Genomic DNA, 18,983 nt, shown 5'->3' on the forward strand with positions numbered 1-18,983 from the left:
AACTTAACGTGATTTCATGCGTAAATCATGCGTAAAAGTTATTATGCTGGTAATATCATTTTTATCGCTGGGTTTTATTCTCATTAATAAATTCCATAAATTCCCTCTCTGCCGTCTATTATTCATCCACCCCCCCCCCCCCCAAGAGTGCTGTAATCCAGTAATTGTTTGCCTTTCTGCTCCTATCAAGAACATCCACTTAAACGTTGATCTTATTCTCATTTCAGATGAGCTCACGAGATGTTTTTACGCGCCAGTGAGGGGATTTCTTTTTAATTAAAGCCGCCGTAAAAAATGCAGGAAGAGGGCGATACTGCATGTCGATATGATACCAGGTAAGTGCTAGTGACTTTATTGCCGACGTCGATACTTTTTATGTAATGTTTTTTACATAATGTGTGATTTTGACTAATTTGTTGATAATTATTGTAATTTATTTGTGTTAAGCACAATGGGCTGCACGGCGGACGAGTGGTTAGTGCGCAGACCTCACAGCTAGGAGACCAAGGGTTCAATTCCATCCTCGGCCATCTCTGTTTGGAGTTTGCATGTTCTCCCCGTGCATGTGTGAGTGACTTTACTTTTTATAATTCAACGACTGTTTGAGGCGTACTGTATAGGAAATTGTTGCAAATGTTGATCCAAAATCAAAGAAAATTGTCAAAGTCATGTATCGAGCTTTTTTTTGTTGTTAACTGATATTTTCCTGAATGTTTTGGCTGCACGGCGGTAGAGTGGTTCGCGCGCATACCTCACAGCTAGGAGACCCGAGTTCAATTCCAACCTCGGCCATCTCTGTGTGGACTTTGCATGTTCTCCCCGTGCATGCGTGGGTTTTCTCCGGGTACTCCGGTTTTCCTCCCACATTCCAAAAACATGCTAGGTTAATTAGCGACTCCAAATTGTCCATAGGTATGAATGTGAGTGTGAATGGTTGTTTGTCTATATGTGCCCTGTGATTGGCTGGCCACCAGTCCAGGGTGAATTTATGGTTCAGTTTATCACAGGAAGTCTTCCAGGTCCTGAAGCAGCAAAACAACCCCAGATCATCACACTACCACCGCCATGTTTTACTGTTGGTATGATGTTCTTTTAGCACACAGGCCTCACAGCTAGGAGATCCGAGTTCAATTCCACCCTCGGTTTGCATGTTCTCCTCCTACATTCCAAAAACATGCTAGGCTAATTAGCAACTCCAAATTGTCCATAGGTATGAATGTGAGTGTGAAGGACGGGATGACTGGGTGATAAAAAGGGGAACAGGAAAGGGAAGAACAAGAGGAGAGGGAAGGAAACCAAAAAAAAAATATTCCAAACTATGCTCCTATGAGGAAGTACAGTGTGGAACTGGTAAAAATTAGGTACAAATAAGCACATTTTACATCATAAGAACTTGAAGACTCGCACCAGGGGACAGGGAAAGGGGATCGGAGCACAAGCTGCGGACCCCACCTGTCCTGACTTAAATTATTCATTCATTCATTCATTTTCATGGGGGTGCTGGAGCCTATCCCAGCTGTCTTCGGGAGGCGAGAGGCGGGGTACACCCTGGACTCGTCGCCAGCCAATCACAGGCCACATATAGACAAACAACCATTCACACTCACATTCATACCTATGGACAATTTGGAGTCGCTAATTAACCTAGCATGTTTTTGGAATGTGGGAGGAAACCGGAGAAAACCCATACATGCACGGGGGAGACACAGAGTTGGCCGAGGGTGGAATTGAACCCAGGTCTGTGAGCTAACCGCTCGACCACCATGCAGCCCAATTAAAGTCATTTTAATCAAATTTGCTATTTGTATGTACAATATCACACCACTTTTAGTATCGCTACTATCGACATTTGTATCAATCCACTCGCCCCCACGAACATAAGAGTGAGCAGGTGACGACGCGCACATGCACGTACACGAGCACAGTCTTTCACCACGGCGTTACAAATGGGATTTGTCTGTGGGTTTCAATAGTGAGATGATATCAAAGGCATATGAAGCCCTCGTTAGTAGTCGGAGCGGATAATAGCATGGCAGGGTCTCCTTTTTGCAGCCATCCACGCCGCCATTGTGGGGCCCTGAGCCCTGAGTCTGTGGGGACCCACCTCGCCCCCGCCGCTTCCACACACAGACCTCTCTGCCTAAGTGTAAGCACAATGGGGCAAAGCAGCATGCATCCTTTGTTGCGTCCTTTGTCCCTCCCTCCCTCCCTCCTTCCATCCATGACTCCTTCATTACAGCGAGATGGGAGATGGATTGCTCTGGACGTGAGGGTCCCACCTATTAAAATATATTTAGAGAGCCATTGGGGCCCCCGTCACGGCTCTTTAGGAGATTTTCTCATTCTCATTCTCCTCATCCACATCCCCCCCTTCTCTCATTTCCACCTCCTTTTCTCTCCCTCCGCTCCCTTCACACGCACACAACCATGCTTTGCAGGAGCAACACTTGCCCTGCAGTAGAAGCTAATATCAGTTGGCATGTCCTATAAAGGAGCCATCTGCCACACAAAGTCAAACAGGAGACACCTGAATGGACAAAAAACGTGCAGCTTGCGTCGTGTTCCCTCGGCTACTTTACTGTGAAAACGTCTTTACATAACATTTATACTTATAATAAAAAAAATAGTAATAGAGCAACATTACAGTGAAGACTGTTAACTCTCAGCTCTAATTTGACACATTTTGACATTTACAATAACAATAAGAAATACCCCAAATGTACCGTGCGAGTATACAATGAGGGCAGCACGGTGGACGAGTGGTTAGCGCGCAGACCTCACAGCTAGGAGACCAGGGTTCAATTCCACCCTTGGCCATCTCTGTGTGGAGTTTGCATGTTCTCCCCGTGCATGCGTGGGTTTTCTCCGGGTGCTCCGGTTTCCTCCCACATTCCAAAAACATGCTAGGTTAATTAGCGACTCCAAATTGTCCATAGGTATGAATGTGAGTGTGAATGGTTGTTTGTCTATATGTGCCCTGTGATTGGCTGGCCACCAGTCCAGGGTGTACCCTGCCTCTCGCCCGAGGACAGCTAGGGATAGGCTCCAGCACCCCCCGCAACCTTCGTGAGCAAAAGCGGTAGAAAATGAATGAATGAATAGTATACAATGAAGCTAGTATTAAGTGAAGGTAATAGTGATTGAAGGGTACACACGTTTGACTCTCGCTAGTATATAGTGAAAGGTACTATACATTTGATTGTATGTTCCATACGTTTGTTAATTCATGTATCTCTCTCTTTAAGGAAGTTGACTCCAAGAACGCAGCAACGACTCGTCCAAGAGGTCACAAAAGACCCCACAACAACATCCAAAGAACTGCAGGCCTCACTTACCTCAGTTAAGGTCAGTGTTCATGACTCCACCATAAGAAAGACACTGAGTTCCAAAACCAAAACCACTGATGAACAAGAAGAACATTAAGGCTCATCTGACGAGACAAATGAACAGATCAGTATAGAATGAAAAGAACATTATACCATCAGTAAAATATGGTGGTTTTAGTGTGATGGTCTGGGGCTGTTTTGCTGCTTCAGGACCTGGAAGACTTGTCTCATGAGACAAAAATTGAACTTTTTAGATGGTGTGTGTACCATTACATCGTAGTAAAAGTAATGCTGCATTTCGGAAAAAGAACATCATACAAACAGTTAAATGTAGTGGAGGTAGTGTGATGGTCTGAGGCTGTTTTGCTGCTTCCTGACCTCGAAGACTGGTCTCATGAGACAAAAAGTTGACGTTTTTGGATGGTGTATGTGCCATTACATCGGAGTAAAAGTAATGCTGCATTTCGGAAAAAGAACATCATACAAACAGTAAAATGTAGTGGAGGTAGTGTGATGGTCTGGGGCTGTTTTGCTGCTTCAGGACCTGGAAGACTGGTCTCATGAGACAAAAGTTAAACTTTTTAGATGGTGTGTGTACCATTACATCAGCATAAAAGTAATGCTGCATTTCGGAAAAAGAACATCATACAAACAGTAAAATGTAGTGGTGGTAGTGTGATGGTCTGGGGCTGTTTTGCTGCATCAGGACCTGGAAGACTGGTCACATGAGACAAAAGTTGAACTTTTTGCATGGTGTGTATGCCATTACATCGGAGTAAAATTATTGCTGCATTTCGGAAAAAGAACATCATGTGGAGGTAGTGTGATGTTCTGAGGCTTTTTTGCTGCTCCAGGACCTGGAAGACTTGCTGTGATAACTGTAACCATGAATTCAGTTGGAATTATTTTCAACACACACAGAGCAGCTGCACTCAGATTGGCACCAGAACGCCACCAGATTGATAATGTCTGATTGTAGCGTCCTACAATGGCACCTGCATCCCATAATGCATTGCGCGATCATGTTATCACAGGTTTTTGCCTTTCAAACGTGAGCCAAGATGAGGATGTAAGAAAATTTTGCAGGCGAACGAATGCAAGCCAAGGTGAAATTTTTGGTTGTTAACCGAAAAACGCACTAACCGGGACGGACTTTAACCAAGGTACCACTGTACAGGTTTTTGGCTTTCAAACGTGATCTAAGATGGGGACGTAAGAAAACTGGATGTTATTTTGCGGGCGAACACAAACCGAGGTGAAATTTTTGGTTGTCAACCGAAAAACGCACTAACCGGGGCGGACTTTAACCAAGGTACCACTATTAGTGACACAGAACGCAAGATGAACTAAACTGAAACACTGTCGGAAAAGTCATTTTCTACCGCTTATCCTCACGAGGGTCGCGGGGGGTGCTGGAGCCTATCCCAGCTGTCTTCAGGGCGAGAGGCGGGGTACACCCTGGACTGGTCGCCAGCCAGCCAGCACATATAGACAAACAACCATTCACACTCACATTCATACCTATGGACAATTTGGAGTCGCTAATTAACCTAGCATGTTTTTGGAATGTGGGAGGAAACCGAAGTACCCGGAGAAAACCCACTCATACACGGGAAGAACATGCAAACTCCACACAGAGATGGCCGATGGTGGGATTGAACTCCGGTCTCTTAGCTGTGAGGTCTGCGCGCTAACCACTCGACCGGCGTGCAGCCCGGAATCGAAACAATTGCTAGCCAAAACTCTCAGTTAAAATCCACAGTCGGTTGGATGGATAGTAGTGGATAGTGGATAGTAGTAAGTGGATCTAGTAGTGAGTGGGAAGTACTACGGTACATTTCGTCCTGAGTGAAAGCTAATAATTCTCAAGCATGGATGTATTTATTTGTTCATTTTTATCGTTATTTGTATGCATTGTGCACAAGACCCCTTGGAAGCCCGCGAATTCCACTTCTCACACTCGCAATCAGATGCAAATTAGCACCATGTTGCATGGAGGATTATGCCATGTGCATGTGCATCAGGCATCAACCCCCCCCCCCTTTCTCCCTTCATGAAAAAAAAGCAAAGCTGTCATTTGAAGGACACCCAGCTTGGACAGAAAAAGCAGTCACGTGATCATCATGTCGCTCCGGCCCGTCTGCACGCGAGTTGGACAATAGCGGACTTAGAACGCGTCTGCAAATCCCCATCCATTCTTCACGCCACGTATTAGCATTTTTTTTCTTTAACATAAATAAATACATCTTTGGATGTCCCTCCTTCTCCCCCCCCCCCCCCCCCCCCCCCCCCCATCTCTCTCCATTCTTCACCATTGTGCTGCCATTTGCTAGAGTGATCCGAGGGTATTTGGACTGGGAGGCTGCTCGGACGACCCCATGCCTCTTATTGGGGCTTATCTCTTTCAGATGGAAATAGACGATTTGGGCTCTTTTGTCCTCCACGTAAGCAGTGGAAAGGGAACGAGAGAAAGAGGAGAGAGCAGGAGGAAGAGAAGTGGGTGTGGGGGGGTAACATCATCGATCACAAGTCCACATGAAACCCCCAACTCGGCTAACCTTTGCTTAACTCGCGTGCCATCACAAGCGGCTCAGTCCTAATTGGTTCCTAGTACTAATTATCCAATTATCACCTTCTCCACCAGTGTGTGTGTGTGTGTGTGTGTGTGATGGCTTCATCCTCTAGTAAAATGATTAGCAGTGAATGCAGCACTTATGTCGCTGACCTGTAAAGAAAAGAAGTCTTTAAGTGAAGATCACACTTCACTTAGTAGGAGAGGAGCGCCCGGCATTGTTCGTAACTCTTAAGGAAATTGGAAACATGATAAAGTGCCGTGCGGATCAATCAAGTGTGTGTGGTCGCTACAATTAAGGCTGAAAGGTAAAGAATGTGACGTTTTAGTGACAAAAAAAGCCATATTAAAGGCCATCTGTCTCTTTTTCTCCTCCTCCATTGCACTGATACACTTGATACATAAAGTAGTAGGAAGAAGTGTTTGCCCCCTTCTTGATTTATTGGTTTTTGCATGTTTGTCACATTTTGAAAATTTTAATATTAGTCACTGACAACACAGCTGAACACAAAATACAGTTTTATAATGAAACGTTTTATTAAAGGAGAAAAAAACAGATTAAAAGACTGAGATTGGGATCTCTCCAGCAAACCACAGCGAGATCCATTATCTACAAGTGGCAAAAGCATGGAACGGTGGCGAACTTTCTCAGGAGGTTGATGCCAAAAGTACAGCAACGACTCATCCAAGAGGTCACAAAAGACCCCACAACGACATCCAAAAACAACATTCAGTAAAATGTGGTGGAGGCAGTGTGATGGGGCTGTTTTGCTGCTGCAGAACCTGAAAGTCTTGCTGTGATAAATGGAACCATGATCAGCTGCTCCCATTACATCGGAGTAAAAGTAACACTGCATTTCTGAGTAAGAACATCATACCAACGGTAAAATGTGGTGGAGGTAGTGTGATGGTCTGGGGCTGTTTTGCTGCTTCAGGACCTGGAAGTCTTGCTGTGATAAATGGAACCATGATCAGCTGCTCCCATTACATTAAAGTAAAAGTAACGCTGCATTTCTGAGTAAGAACATCATACCAATAGTAAAATGTGGTGGAGGTAGTGTGATGGTTTGGGACCTGAAACTCCTGCTGTGATAAATGGAACTATGGATTCTGCTGCTCCCATTACAACGGAGTAAAAGTAATGCTGCATTTCTGAGTAAGAACACAATACCAACAGTCAAATATGGTGGAGGTAGTGTGATGGTCTGTGGCTGTTTTGCTGCTGCAGGACCTGGAACTCTTGTTGTAATAAATGGAACCATGATCAGCTGCTCCAATGAAATCGGAATAAAAGTAACGCTGCATTTCTGAGTAAGAACATCACACCAACAGTAAAATATGGTGGAGGTAGTGTGATGGTCTGGGGCTGTTTTGCTGCTTCAGGACCTGGAACTCTTGCTGTGATAAATAGAACCATGATCAGCTGCTCCCATTACACCGGAGTAAAAGTAGCGCTGCATTTCTGACTAAGAACATCATACCAACAGTAAAATGTGGTGGAGGTAGTGAGATGGTCTGTGGTTGTTTTGCTGCCTCAGGACCTGGAACTCTTGCTGTGATAAATGGAACCATGATCAGCTGCTCCCATTACATTGGAGTAAAAGTAACGCTGCATTTCTGAGTAAGAACATCATACCAAGAGTAAGAGTAAAATATGGTGGAGGTAGTGTGATAGTCTGTAACTGTTTTTCTACTTCAGGACCTGGAACTCTTGCTGTGATAAATGGAACCATGAATTCTGCTGCATCCCAGTAATGCTGCATTTCTGAGTAAGAACATCATACCAACAATAAAATGTGGTGGAGGTAGTGTGATGGTCTGGGACCTGAAACTCTGGCTGTGATAAATTGAAGCCTGAATTCTGCTGGAATCATTTTTCAACACTTCATAAATTGGTAAAGCGCATTGTGAAGCACTAGGATTGGCACCAGAACGCCACCAGATTGATAATGTCCAGTTACATTAACATTTACCCCCCCCTCCTTTTCTATCCCTTTTATCCTTAGTTAACTCATGCTCCTATCCATCACACTCTCGCCCATCTGTCGCTGATTGCTGCAACACTTTGAATAAATTCCTCCCGATAAACAAAACGGTTAACACCTCATGAATACAGCCTTTTTACATCGCCACACAGATTGCGGGGGAAACTTTAGAGCCGGTGCAGTAACTCGTGTAAAGAAATCTGTCGGCGGACACTCCCCCCTTCGCTTCCACTTCATTGCTGGTATTGTACCACGGGAGCGCGCAATCTGTGCGGCCGTCTCCGCCCGGGCCCCAGCAGCTTTCTAATGACTTTCCAATGATGATTTAAAAGGCTGGCACGGCCTCCGCCACCCCACCCCTACACAGCACCCCACTCCTAAAAACTCACCCTGTCTCCCATTCAATGCTTTTGAATCTCTTGTCCTTTTGTTTGGGGTTGTTTCCCTTCACTGCTATTCTGGGGCTGGAGGGAAAGTGGGGGGGGGTCAGCAGGACATCCATAAGGATTCGAACATCAGACCGGAATAAGGGTGCTGTTTGGAGGGGATATCAGGGATTTAGTTTTTCATTCATTCATTCATTCATTTTCTACCGCTTTTCCTCACGAGGGTCGCGGGGGGTGCTGGAGCCTATCCCAGCTGTCTTGGGGCGAGACGCGGGGTACACCCTGGACTGGTCGCCAGCCAATCACAGGGCACATATAGACAAACAACCATTCACACTCACATTCATACCTATGGGCAATTTGGAATCGCCAATTAACCTAGCATGTTTTTGGAATGTGGGAGGAAACCGGAGTACGCGGAGAAAACCCACGCATGCACGGGGAGAACATGCAAACTCCACACAGAGGTGGCCGAGGGTGGAATTGAACATTTGTCTCCTGCGCTAACCACTCGAACGCCGTGCCGCCCTGAATTATTATTATTACTATAATCAGCACTAAATTCATCACATAGCAACTTAACACCCAAAAGGTGTACCTGATACAAACCAATCACAGGGCACATTCACACTCACATTCATACCACACAGAGATGGCCGAGGGTGGAATCGAACCCTGGTCCTCCTAGCTGTGAGGTCTGCATGCTAACCACTCGACCACCATGCCGCAGATTTAGTTTCCAAATTGTCCATAGGTATGAATGTGAGTGTGAATGGTTGTGATTGGCTGGCCACCAGTCCAGGGTGTACCCCTGTGTACCCCTCCAGCACCCCCCGCGACCCTCGTGAGGAAAAAGCGGTAGAAAATGAATGAATGAATAAAGACACACCTTTTTCATCAGGCTTTTAAGTAATATTTTAAACTTTTTCTTACGTTTTTATCTTTTTAGTGCTATTTTATGCTCTTAGTCTTTAGCTTTTAACTCCAGTGTTTCCTCAAGGGGGGGTCCTCCACACTGGGGGCTGTGTCAGGTCTGTTGAGTGGGGTGCCATCCTTGGGTCCCTTCGACCCGGGTCCTCACTTTGATGTGGGGGGTCCGCCCGTCTAGTATGGAGGGTGGGAGGGAGGGGCTTTCTTTGTAATTGTTTTTCTTTTTAATTGTGTTAATTGTTTTTAATTCTATAAAGCACTTGTGTTGCATGTCTCTGCAGGAAAAGTGTTATACAAATAAAGTTGATTTGATTTATACTGGTACATGGTCAGTATATATATATGTGTGTGCACCTGATGGCTGCAGGGAGCCAGATTGTGTTTTGCGTTTGGATGAACAGATGGGGGCAAAAAGGGGGGGGGGTGACTTAAGACTTAAGCATTGAAAGAGGGGTGGCAGACTTTTGGATATCACTCATATGAAGTTAGTTCTCCAGTTCTTTTGTCCTATTCCATGTGTGTGTGTGTGTTAAAAAATGCATGTCAACACCACTAATGGGTGATAATCAGTCAACCATTCCAGGACATTATGGCCATAAGAGAAGTTTGGGGCTAATTTGTGTTTTGGCTGATGTGCGTCAGTCTGATGTTTTATTTGTGGCTCTATTCATTTCATGCTGGATTTATTATTCATTACAGCCTGTCTAAGCATTACATATACTATACTACTCCGGGTTTATCGCACTCATTGCATCCATTGCTTAGCGAGAGAAAGAATGGATCGATCTTTCATTTGGGAGCAAAATAATGTAGCAATTTCCCAAGTTAATGAGGTATTTGGGACTGTATTATTATTACATTATAGTTTGTCAATTCAAGCAAAAGGGGGGCAACATATTTTCTTCCTTGTGCAAAATACATGCAGGTTTATGACAGAATGAGAGCATGTTTTGCAGCTGGAAAAAAACGGGGGGTTCCAAAACCCCCCAAAAAGTTAGGCCCGACTGAAATTCTTCACAAAGTGACTGGGCCCAGTCACTTTGGGGGGTTCATAGTTTGTCAATTCAAGCAAAGGGGGCAACATATTTTCTTCCTTGTGCAAAATACATGCAGGTTTATGACAGAATGAGAGCATGTTTTGCAGCTGGAAAAAAGGGGGGTCCAAAACCCCCCAAAAAAGTTAAGCCCTACTGAAATTCTTCACAAAGTGACGGGGGGAGGGGGAAGGTGTCATAGATTGTACTTCCCCAACATTTGGAATGAGAGCATGTTTTGCAGCTGGAAAAAAAGGGGAGTCCAAAACCGACCAAAAAAGTTAGGCCCAACTGAAATTCTTCACAAATTGACTGGGGGGGGGGGGGGGGGGGGGATCATAGATTGAACTCCCCAACATTAACATTTGGAATGAGAGCATGTTTTGCAGCCAGAAAAAAAGGGGGATCCAAAACCCCCCAAAAGTTAGGCCCCTTCTTCACAAAGTGATGGGGGGGTCATAGATTGAACTCCCCCAACATTTGGAATGAGAGCATGTTTTACACCTGGGAAAAAAGGGGGGTCCAAACCCCCCAAAAAGTTGGGCCCTTCTGAAATTCTTCACAAAGTGACTGGGGCGGGGTCCTAGATTGTACTCCCCCAACATTTGGAACGAGAGCATGTTTTGCAGCTGGAATAAAGGGGGGTCCAAAACCCCCCAAAAAGTTATGCCCAACTGAAATTCTTCACAAAGTGATTGGGGGTGGGGGGTTATAGATTGAACTCCCCCAACATCTGGAATGGGAGCATGTTTTGCAGCTGGGAAAAAGGGGGGTCCAAAACCCCCCCGAAAGTTAGGCCCCTTCTTCACAAAGTGATGGGGGGGGTCATAGATTGAACACCCCCAAAATTTGGAATGAGAGCATGTTTTGCAGCTGAAAAAAGGGGGATCCAAAACCCCCCAAAAAGTTAAGCCCTACTGAAATTCTTCACAAAGTGACTGGGGGGGTCCTAGATTGTACTCCCCCAACATTTGGAATGAGAGCATGTTTTGCAGCTAGAAAAAACGGGGGTCTAAAACCCCCCAAAAAGTTAAGCCCTACTAAAATTCTTCACTGTGACTGACATTCAAGTGACTGGGGGGGTCATAGATAGTACCCCCCAACATTTGCAATGAAAGTCACTGAAATATGAGATGAGATTCAGCTCCAGAACCCGCCCCTTCTCTCTTCGTACGCTATTGCTAACTAGCGACGGAAGCTAACACGCTAACTCAATCGTGATAATAAATGAATACGAATGGCCTTTTTTCTCACTCAATATGGGGACTTTCCAAACCTTCTTGGTGACGTACTTTACCAAAAGCGACACGCGACAAATGTAGCGACTTGTATCTGGCGTGAAAACACGTATGCTGCCCCGCTCCGCCCCACCGTTCACATACTATCTGCCTCTCCTGTAGTCGCCACCTCGACAACTAGCATGTCACCCGCCCCCGATCGCACAACTACAGCGCGCTTTTTGTTATAAAACATATTACTTCGCTTTAGTTTATTTTACTGTGCAGTAACTTCCTTCAGACTCAAGCCGCGGGTTGCCGACCCCTGTGTTAGCTAAATATCATATGAAAGCAAAAGAATCCAAATAAACTAATACACAAATTGGGGGAAAAAAAACATGTCAAGGTTAAAAAAACTAGCCATCGGTTATGTCGGCAACCGCTTATGTCGACGTCTCACTTTATGAACGCCGCAAGAGTGACTGATATGACCAGTGGGCCAGTAAAGGTTCTATTTAATGACACATCTGATTAGCATACGCAAACTTTATGACTGAATGATTCTCGTCTCGAATATATTCTTATTAGCGCTTTAGCGTTGAACAATAACCCACTAACCTACTTTTATAGACTATGAGTCACATGAGACAATCTCAGCCAAGGTGGGAAATACTTCCCAAAGTATTTGATAAGAAGAACTCTCACTTACTTTCTAAATCCGCCTTCTTATCTTTCCTTCCCACTGCTCTCCCATCTTACCTTTTTCCCCCATATTCCTGTCTTTTTTTCTCCACTTTTTTTTGTCACTCTATCCCGGTCCCCGCAGTGCTATTTAGAGGGTGGCACGCAGCCATATTAATGTGACTAAAGAGGCTCGTGCAGGTAACACAAGTCCAGCTGGCGGCTTCCTCCCTCACAGAGCAATAAAGCCACCGTTTATGGATTCACCCTCCATAAACAACACTTTGGTCCACCCCCCCCAAAAAAAAAAAATGGCCCCTTCTTCACAAAGGGATGGGGGGGGTCATAGATTGAACTCCCCCAACATTTGAAATGACAGCATGTTTTGCAGCTGGAAAAAAGGGGGGTCCAAAACCCCCCAAAAAGTTAAGCCCTACTAAAATTCTTCACAAAGTGACTGGGGTGGGGGTCATTTATTGTACTCCCCCAATATTTGGAATGAGAGCATGTTTTGCAGCTGGAAAAAAAGGGGGTCCAAACCCCCCCAAAAAGTTAAGCCCTACTAAAATTCTTCACAAAGTGACTGGGGGGGGGGGGTCCAAAACCCCCCACCACACAGCACGTGCCTCGTATTAATACAATTCCTAAACACGAGGGGGGGGGCACCTTCCCCTGTAACGCGAGCGGGCTCTTCGCACATATAAACAAGCTTGTACACCACACTGTGCGTTCGGTGCATCCTCGCTGCGTGCGCCAGCGGGACTTTGAAAAGGGGGAGCGCTTCGGATTCCCTCGGGAATAAACAACCACTGAAGACGAGTTAACTAGGCTGCATTCAACAAATATGCCCGACACCACAAAAAAAAAAACATCATGATGCTCACTCAGTGAGTTGATCAATATTTCATCAGCTCGGTTTTGTTTGTTCATGCAGGCCATGGGAGGGCTAATGAGGTGACAGTGTGCTCACCAAAGGAAGACCTTTACTGGGTTGACAGTCGTGAAGAGACACGCTCAACATCAGAGTCCTCAAATGCATCTTTGTATGTGACTTGTTGTTGCATTTTGCATCATTGTTTACACAGGAAAGTTTCCCTTCTTGGGATTCTAGCCACAGGATTTGGAGTGTGTCTGTGGGAATTATGAGAGATGGCCTCCTGGTTTACAGTCTATTTTGATCTAGACCAGTGTTTGATGTACAAATGTATCCAAGGAGGCCATTATGGACATTTCTTTGTACTGATTGAGTCACTCACTCCATCCACTCCAGTACTCGTCACAGAATTGTGACTCGGTGATGCTCGAGTCTTTTTGGAGTACCTGTTATTCAGTGAAAATCAGGTTTTCATCAAGCACCCGTGAGTCAGTGAAACTTGAGTCTTTCTTGGAAACCTGTGAGTCAGTGATACTTGAGTCTTTGTTGGAAACCTGTGAGTCAGTGATACTTGAGTCTTTCTTGGAAACCAGTGAGTCGGTGAAACTTGAGTCTTAGTTGGATACCCGTGAGTCAGGCCCGTTTTCATCAAGTATGAGTCAGTGAAATTTGAATCTTTTTCAAGTAACAATGAGTTAGTGAAACTCGGGTTTTCATCACAGACAAGTTTTCGTGAAGCACCTGTGAGCCAGTGAAAGTTGAGTCTTTGTTGGATACCCATGAGTCAGTGAAACTTGAATCTTCATCAAGTATGACTCGGTGAAATTTTAGTCTTTTTCAAGTAGCCGTGAGTTAGTGAAAGTTGAGTCTTTGTTAGAAACTCGTGAGTCAGTGAAACTTGAGTCTTTGTTGGATACCCGTAAGTCAGTGAAACTTGAGTCTAGGCGTTAGTGAAACTCGGATTTTCATCACATACCTGTGAGTCCGTAAAACTCAAGTAGTCGTCAACCACCCATGAGTCAGTGAAACTTGAGTCTTTGTTGGAAACCCGTGAGTCAGTGAAACTTGAGTCTTTGTTGGATACCAGTGAGTCAGCAAAACTTGAGTGTTTGTTGGAAACCCGTGAGTCAGTGAAACTTGAGTCTTTGTTGGAAACCTGTGAGGCAGTGAAACTTGAGTCTTTGTTGCATACCTGTGAGTCAGTGAAACTTGAGTCTTTGTTGGAAACCCGTGTGTCAATGAAAGTCAGTAAAACTCAAGTTGTCGTCAAGCACCTGTGAGTCAGTGAAACTTGAGTCTTTGTTGGATACCCGTGAGGCAGTGAAACTTGAGTCTTTCTTGTATACCCGTGAGTCAGTGAAACTTGAGTCTTTGTTGGAAACCCGTGAGTCAATGAAACTTGAATCTTCATCAAGTATGAATCAGTGAAATTTTAGTCTTTTTCAAGTAGCCGTGAGTTAGTGACAGTTGAGTCTTTGTTGGATACTCGTGAGTCAGTGAAAGTTGAGTCTTTGTTGGATACCCGTAAGTCAGTGAAACTTGAGTCTTTGTTGGATACCCGTGAGTCAGTGAAACTTGAGTCTTAGTTGGATACCAGTGAGTCAGTAAAACTTGAGTCTTTGTTGGAAACCCGTGAGTCAGTGAAACTCGAGTCTTTGTTGGAAACCCGTGAGTCAGTGAAACTTGAGTCTTTGTTGGAAACCCGTGAGTCAGTGAAACTTGAGTCTTTCTTGGAAACCTGTGAGTCAGTGAAAGTCAGTAAAACTCAAGTTGTCGTCAAGCACCCGTGAGTCAGTGAAACTTGAGTCTTTGTTGGATAACCGTGAGTCAATGAAACTTGAGTCTTAGTTGGATACCCGTGAATCAGTGGAACTTGAATCTTCATCAAGTATGAGTCAGTGAAATTTTGGTCTTTTTCAAGTAGCCATGAGTTAGTGAAACTCGGGTTTTCATCACAGACCCATGAGTCAGTAAAACTCAAGTAGTCGTCAAGCACCCGTGAGTCAGTGAAACGTGAGTCTTTGTTTGAAACCCGTGAGTCACTGAAACTTGGGTCTTTGTTTGAAACCTGTGAGTCAGTGAAACTTGAGTCTTTGTTGGATACCCGTGAGTCAGTGAAACTTGAGTCTTTCTTGGAAACCAGTGAGTCAGTGAAACTTGAGTCTTTGTTTGAAACCCGTGAGTCAGTGAAACTTGAGTCATTGTTGGAAACCCGTGAGTCAGTGGAACTTGAATCTTCATCAAGTATGAGTCAGTGAAATTTTGGTCTTTTTCAAGTAGCCCTGAGTTAGTGAAACTCGGGTTTTCATCACGTACCCGTGAGTCAGTTTTTTAATCATCAATACAAATAGATTTACATTCCTTACCCCTTTCAGGTTGGGAGAAAGCCAATCTACCATCACCAAACTCCCGTTATATCTCCGTCACAGCAGAATGCTTGCTAGGGCTTTTGTGTTGGATCTCATCGGAATGTACGATGGGTCCACCAAGCAGAACCTAAATGGAGGAATGAAGTCCTCACAGACCCTCGACACAAAGCCAAATCATGAAACTACAACCCTGTGTCATCAGAGATCTCCCTGCAGAGGCGTTCTTCCTGATTGCCACCCCCCCACCCATGTCTAAGCGCCCTATTTCTCCAACACAGCCATCTTTGTTTGCTGCACTTGTGCAGTATCGTGGAGTGGAAAGGAGGGAAAAAAGCCCACATTTGCTTCATCTTAACAGTTTGTGTGTCACTGAGAGAGAGAAAGGGAGGGGGGGGGGGGGGGGCGAAAAGGAGTGAAACTTTTAAAAATTCAAGGCTTTGTTGCTGCCAGAGAACAGAAGGCTGACAAAGTTTTATAGAGGCAACCATGAAGTTCTGCCTCATTAGATAGAATAGCTGTTCTATATTCAGGGTCTCTGTGGGGCTAAGCAATGCAATGAGTGGGCCAAATATGCTTCGTTCCGCCAGAGCACAGGCCTTTTTGTCTATGCGCGGTGGGCGGGGTTGACTGGGGTAGAGGGGGCCGGGTCAGATTCTAAAAACCTTGATTCCCTAACGAAGTTCTGCTGTGAAGTCCACTTTATTAGTTGTTGAGCACATTTTAATATTTTAAAAAGCAAGTACACGCTCAAGGCAAGGTATTTAGAGCCTACCATCGGGGGATGAAATACAGAGTATAAAGTATATACAGAAAAAAAATGTTACAAGAATAAAGTCGAAATATTATGGGAATAAAGTCATAATATTAATAAAATGTAAATAGTTGCGAAAAACAGCCATAATTGTACAAGAAAAAAAAGTATTATGAGAAAAAACTTACAAGAAAATAAGTCATAATTATCCGAGAATAAAATAATGTAATTTTAGTATCTTACAGTTTAAATATTATAGCAAATAATATTGCAAAATATTTTATTTTATTTTTATTATTTTATTTTATTATTTTATAATATATTTTGTAAAAGTCCTAATATTATTAAGTTGTAATTTGGGGGTAAAGTTATGATATGGTATATATATATATATATATATATATATATATATATATATATATATATATATACAAACTAGAGTAACAAAGTAGACTAGAATAGAGATCTGGTGGCCTCAAACTAGTGTCCTGCGGGCCACATTTGGCCGTCCCATCGGGCCGTGTGTTTGAGACCCCTGATCTAGAGCGAGAGTTTGCATGTTCTCCCCGTGCATGCGTGGGTTTTCTTCGGGTACTCCGGTTTCCTCCCGCATTCCAAAAAAAACATGCTAGGTTAATTAGCGACTCCAAATTGTCCATAGGTATGAATGTGTGAGTGTATGAGTGTGAATGGTTGTTTGTCTATATGTGCACTGTGATTGGCTGGCCACCGGTCCAGGGTGTACCCCGCCTCTCGTCCGAAGACAGCTGGGATAGGCTCCATCCAGCACACCCCACGACCCTCGTGAGGATAAGCGGTAGAAAATGGATAGAGTGTAAAGGTGACTATAGGGGTGTTATTTCCTTTCTAGAGTGCTCTAATAATGTTAAAAACAGTACTGTACTAAACAGGTTTTCTAACTATGAACTATGAATGAATGAATATCTAGAGAGAGTTACCAGCAGCTCCAGACGGCAGTGCCATTGACTTTTCATAAAAATCCACAAACTTTATGTACATATCTCAGAATAGGGGGGGATTAGGAAACCATCTTCAAAGTGTTGCTTTCATGTGTGTGTCCTAGATCTTTCTTGATATCCTTTTTGATTGTACAAAGAAGGCAAGTCAGGCTGCGCAGCTTTGGGCTGAGATAATGGGGGGAGAATTTGCTATCACCGTGTCATTATTTTCATTTCACTCTGTAGCTATTATTCATTATAGGCGCTATTCAATTGATAAAGCAATGAGCCCATTCCCCTATTAGGCTCATTAAGGGGCTCCTAATGAGAATGTTAGACATGCTATTAGAGGTGCTTAGCAGCCGTGCGTCTACACGACGTGTGCACTGCACATTTGCGGGGCAGATGGGACTACCGCTTCAGGGGGGGTGGGGGGGGCTTGCCCTCAACCCCTGACCCACCACCACCACCACCACAGATGTCCCAAACTCTTCCCGGCGCTCCTTTTGGAGAAGTAGCGGAAAATCGCTAATACACCGGAACCGACTCGGTCAATACAGGGGGCACAATTAGGCACATTTGGGGCGCCACTTCTGGCTGAGCCGCATAAAAGAATGAAAAGCACAGCCACTGTACGCCACGTCTGACCAATGGATCTCCTCTGAATAGAAATCTGGTGGTCATACATAAATTAAGAGGTTAAGTGAGCCATCAGGAACAAATGTTTGCATTTATTAACTAAGGAGAACACCTCCCTGCCGTGAGACCGCAGTCTGCTTTTTTTTACCCTTTGGGCTGAACTCGAATTTTTTTGTATCATTAAACTCCAGTCTAGTCAAGTCTCATTAACATCATATTACTATTAAAAGGCACCTTTTAAAAAAGGCATCAACATGCAGAAATATGTTAAAAGCCAATAAGCTGTGACTTGAGTTCATTAAGGAATGTGCTGTTCGGGAAGCTCTTGACACACAACAAACATTTCCCACTCCCGCACGAGGGGGGGATCCCGCAGGAATGCGCGCGGCAGGTGTAAATTTCAGCTCTTAATGAGCCACATCAGATGCATGAAAGAAGCCGTCGTGCAGAGCCGCTGGACCATTAGTCCGAACGAGACACAAAAAGCCATCAGAGAGTTTTCCTCGCTAAACGGTGCAGAATGGGTCCGAGCCGCGGGAGTTTTATTGTAGCGGCAAAACCCCCTCTTGTCTCCCGCGGGCTGCACCAGGCTCACCAACCGAGCTTTCACTCCTAACGAGACAGATGAATGTTGTGGAGAAATCGGGCCCGTCGGGGAGGAGATGGAGTCAAAAGAAAGGAGTTAAAGCTGAGGTTTGTTATTAAATGGTGACCTTGCGTATGAAATCTACGGAAATGCAACGCTTACTTCAGGGGTGTCCAAGGGCCACATGCTGAAAATGAAAATATGTCAGAGTTATTACATATTACTATATTATTATTGTATTACATGATCCATACATTTATTTTTTATTCCGCTTATCCTCACAAGGGTCGCAAGCATGCTGGAGCCTATCCCAGCTGTCGTTAAAAAAGTTATTTTTATATTAATATTGGTACATGTTTGTATATTTGAGTGTGAAGTTACTGTATGATGACTTTAGTGACTGTTATATTGTTATATACAATATTTTTATACACTATACTGTTATATACAATCACAGGGCACATATAGACAAACAACCATTCACACTCACATTCATTCCTATGGACAATTTGGAGTCGCTAATTAACCTAGCATGTTTTTGGAATGTGGGAGGAAACATTCCTTAACATTCATTAAACTTTCAGACCGTTTTAGTGTAGTAAATACATCTGCATCTTGTACTTTTGATGATGTGTGTCTTTATTTGAGGAGCCCAGAGAGGGGCTAACGTCATT

At 44.2% G+C, this 18,983-nt stretch overlaps 1 long non-coding RNA gene across 3 annotated transcripts in view; it reads left to right on the forward strand.

Annotated features, from left to right (window-relative positions):
* LOC131125642 (uncharacterized) overlaps window positions 1–18,983 on the forward strand; it is a 49,326-nt gene that overhangs the window by 5,017 nt on the left and 25,326 nt on the right. For 2 of the 3 annotated variants that reach the window (XR_009129047.1, XR_009129048.1), the window contains exons 5-7: window positions 228–335; window positions 448–567; window positions 3,246–3,345. This is a non-coding gene — a long non-coding RNA (uncharacterized LOC131125642). The remainder of the gene's footprint in view (window positions 1–227; window positions 336–447; window positions 568–3,245; window positions 3,346–18,983) is intronic. The other variant, XR_009129049.1, reaches the window with a different exon arrangement.

This window comes from Doryrhamphus excisus, chromosome 3 (genome assembly GCF_030265055.1).
Source record: "Doryrhamphus excisus isolate RoL2022-K1 chromosome 3, RoL_Dexc_1.0, whole genome shotgun sequence".
Lineage (NCBI taxonomy): Eukaryota > Metazoa > Chordata > Actinopteri > Syngnathiformes > Syngnathidae > Doryrhamphus > Doryrhamphus excisus.